This window comes from Microtus ochrogaster, linkage group LG5, assembly GCF_000317375.1.
Source record: "Microtus ochrogaster isolate Prairie Vole_2 linkage group LG5, MicOch1.0, whole genome shotgun sequence".
Lineage (NCBI taxonomy): Eukaryota > Metazoa > Chordata > Mammalia > Rodentia > Cricetidae > Microtus > Microtus ochrogaster.
In genome coordinates, this window is record NC_022031.1 from 46647033 (window position 1) to 46655171 (window position 8139).

An 8139-nucleotide genomic window follows, 5' to 3' on the forward strand; every position below is an offset into this window, starting at 1 on the left:
AGGAAGGAAGGAAGGAAGGAAGGAAGGAAGGAAGGAAGGAAGGAAGGAAGGAAGGAAGGAAATCCAAATGCCCTATATTTAGGCAAGAGTTTGGGCAGGATTCCCAGGGAGAGAAAGGAAGAGGAGGGGGAATCAGATGCCAGGAGACATGGAGAGGAAAGAGGAGGTACAAAACAGAAGAGCCATAATGCCACATAATAGAACGTAGATTAATATAAATGGGTTAATTTAACTTACAAGATCTAGTTGGGACCAAGCCTAAGCTATATGCAAGTTTTCATAATTATAAGAAGCCTTGTTTGGGAGCTGGCTGGCAGGACACAGAAAGACTCGTCACATTGACGTAGTCTCTGAAGTTAGGGAACCTAGGAAATAAAAAGATGAGTTTGAAAGCAGTCATCAATTTCCATAGTACATGGCAATGCCACAGTACACGGCAATGCCTTAACCACTGGCCCAGTTAATAGGCCCGAGGACCTTACCCATCTTTGTAAAGAGAGTGCTATCTTTCTCTCCTTGCCTACAACACAGGATTTATATTTTTAAAACAATAAATTGCCTTTGTAGGTAAAGAAAATAATTTGGAAAATGAAGCCCACTTCTCTCCAGACCCATTGGAAGATTTTTTTTCCTGTTTTCAGTCTTTTGTTATGGACACAAATTTACTTACAGTGAAGCTGATTATAGAAACACATGAGTATAAATGATAACATTAAATCCAGCATCCCCACAGTGATGCATGGTAAAAGAGCAGGTGCTTTCAAAAGAAGACAACAGCCATGGTGATGACTTGTCAGCCAGATAATGGCACCCGTACACTGCAAAACCAAGAGCTATTTAGGGTGCTGGCTGTGAAGGGACAAAACCAACTCCACTGTGTGCTGGGCCCCAAGGTATCTATCAGCAGAGCGGAGAGTTCCCTAGCCTGCAGCCCAGCTGCTTGAAGTTGATATCAGTAGAGTGGAAAATCCCCTAGACTGGAGCCAATCAGAGAGTCTCCCGTACCCCTTATGCTCATAACAATAGATTTGTAGTTTTTTGCCTTTATAAATCCTAACTAAGAATGGTGGGGCACCTCCTCTGGCCCCCTCTGTGTCAGTGAGTTGAGGTCCCTATAGCAATTTGTACCACAAGATTAAACCTTGCTTTGGCATTTCGGTGAGTCTGTGTCTCAGGTGGTCTTCTTGGGGTCTCTGCAATTCAGGCACTACAGCTACACAGTGGAATTTGTAGATGTGCCTTGTTTTCTATTTATTATTTAATAATAGTTTGCATAAGTTATCTTTGTAAGCTTTTGTTCTCCTAATGTAAATAAAATATCTCCTTCAATTGTGTGATTCTAAGGTCATGAGAGTGCTTTGCACAAGCCCTCGATTTTAATGTGGTAGTGGTTTTCATATCAATGGCATTCATTCTTTTGGAATCATGTGTTTTGACTGAATTTTAGATATACTTTTGAAACTACATATATCATGTGATCAGAAGTAAAAGAGTTCACATTAGTATATGGACAGAAACAAAAGAGCCCAAGAGAAGGCATAAGAAACAGGGGTTTGCTCATTAACACATCAATTAACACATTCAGAAATTCCATAAAAACACTAAACTGGAAGACATAATATGTACACAAAGGACCTATGGGGTAAAAGGAGAGAGAAGGAAATAGATACATATTATATATTATATGATATAAATTATTAAAAAGGAAGAGTCGTGACACTACATTATGAGTCAAGGAACTTCCAAAGATGCCGTTGAGTTCATTTTGTGTTGGCCATCTACTGCTGAGCATGCAGCCTAGCCTAAACAGTAGTTTGTTTCCCTAGTGAGACTCGCTTTGAGCAAACTAAATTTTCATTTGTAAGTGGTTACCAACTGAAGCTTTCTTCTGGACTAAGGATGGGGAAGGTCTCCACTTCTCCACTCATCTCTAGGACTATAACTGGTGCAGATGACCCGTGCAGGTCCTGTGCGTGCTGCCTCTGTCTCCGTGAGTTCTTATGTGCGTAGATCCCATTGATTTAGAGAAACTTGTTTTCCTGGTGTCCTCATCCCCTCTGGCTCTTGTGCTCTTTCTGTCTCCTATTCCGTGGGGATCCCTGATCCCTGAGAGGAGGGATTTGATGGAGACATCCCTTTTAGGGCTGAGTGTTCTAAGGTCTCTCGCCCTTTGCATAATGCCTGGCTTTGAGTGTCTATATTTTTTTTTCCATCTCCTTCTTAAGATTTGGGAAATTTTTTTTTATGATGTTGTTTAAAATGTTTTCTGTACCTTTATCTGGATTTCTCCTCCTTCCTGTATTCCTATTATTTTAGATTTTGTATTTTCATAGTGTCCTAGATTTCCTGAAGGGTTAAGGATTTTTTTTAAGATTTAACATTTTCTTAGATACCCATTTCTACTATTGTGTCTTCAGTGCCAGAGATTCTCTTTTCCGACTCTTGTATTGTTAGTGAGGCTTGCCTCTGAGGTTCCTGTTCAAGTTCTTAAATTTTTCATTTCCAGATTACCCTCAGTTTGGCTTTTCTCTATTGATTCTATTTCTACTTTCCAATCATCAACTGTTTTATTCATTTCTTTCCACTGTTTGTTTGTGCTCTCATTGATTGCTTTAATGGATTTTCTTTTATTCCCTCTTTAAGAACCTCTATCCTATTCAAAGAGACTGTTTTAAGTATCCTTGTCTAGTGTTTTAGCGAGGTTGCAACATTCTGGGCCTATTGTGATAGGGTTGCTTCACTCTAATGGAGACACAATGTCTTGGTTGCTATTGTGTTTTTATGCTTGTATCTTGGTTTGGAATTATTTTAATTCCAGGTACTGATATTTGGTCTGTCTTTGTTGGGTGGGTGTTTTGTTCCTTGCTTGCTTTTGCCCCCTCTGGTTCTCAGGATAGAGTGGTGGCTGTGTGTTGCCTGGTAAAAAAAATCCTTCTGGTGCCCTGGTTGGTGTGGTCACTGGGGGTTCCTAGTTAAATGTGTTCCTAGGTATTGAGAGCTGAATATTAAGAATGTGCTTGGGAAGGGAATTGGAAAGGGATGCTAAGGGATCCATGGGAGGGAGGAAAGCGTGATGCTCTGCTATGATCTGCTTCGTGCTCTGGAAATGGGGGCAGACGAGCTGGTCCTGCTGCTGAGCTGGGATGTCTCTGGGAGCCTGGATATGGAGGAGAGGCGTGAGAGAGAAGATCTGAAGCTGGCCTCCCTGCTTCCCTGGCCAGAGTAGCCTGCTGGTTACCAGGGAATGCCAGCCAGAGCTTGGGGCTGGGAGAAAGTGAGTACAGGAAGAAAGATAGGAGGGGAAGACCTGTGTGATCCCCTGGAGACGGGGCAGGGGGAGAAGGGAGACTGCAGCGGGAGAGCTGGGGACCTGGGGTTGGATTTGGAGGATGGAGGAAGAGGTAAAGATCCGCAGTTAGCACACCTGATTCCCTGGCCTGAGTCTATCAGTCATCTTTTAATATAGAGTCTAAGTACAATAGCCAATAGATAAGAACATTGGAAACGGAAGAAAAGCCTTTAACTGTTCTGCTAAGGAGATGTCCTTTCTGCTACACCGTGTGTTGTTCATGCTTAACGTAGCTGTATGCTTTGGGTTAAAATGAACTCTTTAGGGTGGGGAGATTTTTCTGGGCCATGTGATCAATTCCATATAATATCTTGTTTTTGGTTCAAATTATTCCAAATCATTTTCTTCTCCCAGACTGAGAGGCAGTTTTTCTCCATTGCAAAGAGTGTCTATTTCAGAATATCGAGGAGCCAAGCGAGACAGACAGTCACTCTGGGAGCTATTATGTCCATTCTACTGGGCATCCAGGTGCTATTTTTCCTTATCACAATTAAAAAGAAAAATTGTGGCCAGAAATTCGTGTCCACCCCATCAACCGCGAAGGCACAGTTCTACCCAGGAACTCCCCAGGGTTCTCCTCCTATGATGCGGGCACCCCAACCGTGACAAGATGCCTGACGAAAACTCAGCAGTAGGGTCCATGCAGGATGCAGCTAAGCATGGCAGAGGTTTCCAAGGAAGGGGTGCACAAAAGACTCAATCTCAGTACTGAGTGAATGGCCCACCAAGGGACGCCTGTGTCCTACAGTGCCATCAATCTGTCTGGAAGAGCTCCTGTGACATGTTTCTGAGAGGAAGTCTTAAGGCAAAGAGTTCAGATTTCCCATAAGCCTTCTGCACACTTTCACAAGATACAGAAGGGCATCTGAGCTTAGATCATAGAATGTTTGTAACTATCCTAGGCAGCACGCTGAAACATCTAACGAGGGGGAAGATAATATGGCCCTCTTGTTTAAACACAGCCTGCCATATTCCAGTCTTCAACACAGTATTGACAATAAACAAAATACAACAAATTGTCAAAATGCTTTAAAACCAATTAGTGAGAGTCAAGTAAAATTAGTTTAAAGAGTAGGTATCTTGAATACTAGAGCACCAAATGATAGATGTACACTTGGTGTTTATGAAAAACATCAGGATGTAGATGAGTGCATAAAAAGCTTAAAAAGTGTCTTAACTAATAATAAGAAAAGAAAAATCCATATTAAATAATAAAATAGCATCCAGAAATACTTTCTATGTAACATTTCTCCTGCTTTCCAGAGAAGTTATTTAACAAGTACCAGATCCATCCTCCCATGTAAACCCTAAGGACATCTAACTCCTTTAGGATATCTATAAGTGGCATGATACATACAAGTTTGTCTTATTAATACAAACATTAATAAGCTCTTGCTATAGTTAAATATTGAGCTGCTCACAATTTTTCTTCTCTTTACTCTGATAAGAATAGCAGCAAATAGTCTAACATAGAAACACCAAGATATATTAATAAGTACAAAAGATATAAGTAGTTGTTTTATTTAATCCCCCTTAGAGTATTTTATATTCTTTATCTCTCCCTAAAGCAATGTTCAACATAATGCACACATTTTCTTAACAAATATTCAGTGACATGATTAAGGTTCTTAATAATAAAAGAAACTTGTTTTTCATTTTAAATTCTTGTTTTTATTGATAATAATTTTAATTCTTAATATTGTTGATAGTAGTAATAATGTAACCCATAGATGTTATAATTCACCTTTTCTCTCTGAAACAGTCCATCACCAAACACATAAACACAAAACAAATCCAAGACGAAACAAAAGTACCCTGGAAGCTAAATCATTCTAAATACCTACAGTTTAAACTCTCAAATATTACACATACACCACACACACAGATACACACCATGCAAAAGATGGTTTATGCCTCCATCTAGTGGCTATGGAATACAGCACACAGACACACAAAAGTGATACCCAGAGGGATAACTGCAGAATCCATTTGCCCAGGGATGTAGATTCAGGAGACAACAGGAGACAAGCATCTACCGTGTAACTGTCCTTCTATCAGCTAAGGGTGCATCAGAGCAACCTTGCCTGCTTCCTTTTGCACAGTTTCATGAGTTTGACAACATCAAGCAGGAATAACACTAAATCGGTTTTTCTCCTAGTCTGTCTCAATTTTTATCACCCTGTAACTAGTACCTGCTTGTTCTATGAGGCATTTACATCAGATCACAAGGATAATAAAGATATGTCAGAAAGCCCCCATATACTGTTATAAAGAGCACAAATTTATAAATTATTTTGGTGTTGTTTAAAGGTGAATATGTATACACTTAGGAGCCATCAACTCCACTCCTGGGAAAGAGCAGTGATTTGTGACTTCTGGGACACATCCCAAAAAACCATACTGATGGCAATCAACAGGTCTGATAATTTGAGTACCAAAAGTCTATCTTAGTTGTAACCAGTTGCTAACTAAAATTAAGCATTTCCTTCTGTCATAAAGGCATCTGTGGTAGTTTGAATGTAATTGACTCCCATAATCTTATAGAGTGCAGCACTATTAGGAAGCGTGGCCTTGTTGGAGGAAGTGTGTCACTGTGGAGGTGAGCTTTGAGGTGCCCTATGCTCAGGATATTGCCCAGGGTGTCAGTTGACTTCCTGCTGCTTTCTGGTCAAGATGTAGCCAATACCCTGTCTGCTTGCACATCCATGCTACCTGTCATGATGATAATGAACTGAATCTCTGAAACTGTAATGGATCACCTGAATTAAATATTTCCTCTATAAGAGTTGCCATGGTCATGGTGTCTCTTCACAGCAATGAAAACTGTAACTAAGGCAGGAGGCAATAAACAATATCAGGATTTGTAGCCTTCTATACGATAGATCATAAATATTTTGTTCCAATTATATTTGTTACAAACGTACTAAAATTTCCCTTATTCTGATCATTAAAATTCTCTTGCATCTACAATTAGATTTTGCTATGCTGTGCCTAATAAATATATCTACTTTTTTTGAAACATTACTTTTATATTTCCATCATTAAAATTCAATTATTTTCTTATATTCAATTCGTCATTTGTTTTCCTTGCAACACATTTAGAAGCATCAAAGATCAGTGTGCTCATAAGATTTACAAAGTGTTCTTATTATACTAAGAACAATTACAAATGCCTTAGAGAAAGGCAACTGGTGGACCTGCTATGAATCAGCTGACAGAGGTCAACTCTGCTCTGCCCAGACAGAAAAATGAGCTGGTCTTTGGCAGCTTTCATTCATCCCTGTCTGGCAGCAGTCAATGTCAGCCGCTGGTAGGAGAAATGACAAATCATACCTTCCATGTGACAGAATACATAAGCCTCCAGAATCAGGACCCTGGGCCCTGCAAGTGCTACAGCTTGAGTAGGCCTAGAAAGTCCAATTCCTAAGCATTGCTCTGGGTATATTGTAGCTTCTAGTCAGGCCTGATACCCCAATTCCTCAGTCCCTAATGGAAGCTTGTGTTATACTTTTTATACAGGTTTAGGAATCTAAACTCCTTGCTCTTGACCACCAGCCAGCAACATAGCCCTCAGCCAGCAATCTAACACCCTCATTCGTAAAACCTCCATGACTCTCTGGAACTCTCCTGGTGACCAGGACTGCCATTTCTGTTTTCTGGGTCATTTCATCCTTCTTCTGTCTCAACTCTCCTCCCTTTCTTAGAATCCCTCTACTTGGCCACGCTCAAGACCCTCAGGTGCTTCTTGGAACATCAATTAGTTGGCTCCTACCTCACAGCTCACCTGCTAACTTTTTAACTTTCCCTGCCTTCCGCGCCTCTGTCATCACTGTTACTCTGAAGTCTCCTCTGCCTCTTTCTTGGCATGAACCAACGGAACCCACAACACTGAAAGTAAACAAGAGACGCCTCTACTGGGTCTGATTCTGCAACATCAAGGGAGGCAGTACAGAAAAGTGGCTCTGAGTGGATTCACTAAATCTGAGCAGCCTGCTTATACAGCCAGAGATGAGGCACCCAGACCAATCAGTTTGAAGGCAATCACAAGCCTTACCTCCGCAGCACTACTGTGCTACCTTTGGGGAGTGGTGCCTCTCTGACCCAGACAGAAATGGGCACAGGGTCATTTAGAGTTCATCTATACTGTGAGGATAAAAAGACCTGGTTAAAAACTGTTAAAAAAAAAAAAAAAAAGTCCCCGTTGAGGCTACATTTTCAGAAGTCATAGCAACCACCTCTGTGTAGTTTTCTAAAAGCAGAGACAAAGTGATAAAGATGGCAGGTGCTGGCATTAGGATAGTCTTGGTGGCTATCGACAGTCCTTTTGTTCAAGATAGCGAGTGCTTTAAGGGATAACCCAATATTTGCTAACATTAATAGTTACTAATTTAACAGTGTCTAGAAGAGATGGATTCCCTCACGTGTGTCAGAATGAGGAGACATTTAAAAATAAATTCCAACAGCTTTGTTCATAATCATCAAACTGACAAAAATAATGCATACTTCTGCATTACTGCGCATGTAATAAAATAGAACACAACAGAGACATGAATAGATTCTTGCAGCTGCATCAATGTGAGTTTTGAAAGCCTAAACCAAAGTACAAGAATCATGTGAAGGACATCTAGGCTGTTTCCAGGTTCTGGCTATTACAAATAATGCTGCTATGAACATAGTTGAACAAATGCCCCTTTCATATGATCGGGCATCTCTTGGGTATACTCCCAAGAGTGGTATTGCTGGGTCCAGGGGTAGGTTGATCCCGAATTTCCTGAGAAACCGAAACACTG

The 8139-nt window shown here is 40.6% G+C and overlaps 1 non-coding gene across 1 annotated transcript; it reads right to left on the reverse strand.

The window, feature by feature from the left end:
* Window positions 1–406: 406 nt before the first annotated feature.
* LOC113457797 lies at window positions 407–529 on the reverse strand. Its single transcript, XR_003378290.1, has one exon. It is a non-coding gene; the product is annotated as a U6atac minor spliceosomal RNA (small nuclear RNA).
* Between the last annotated feature and the right edge of the window lie 7610 nt (window positions 530–8139).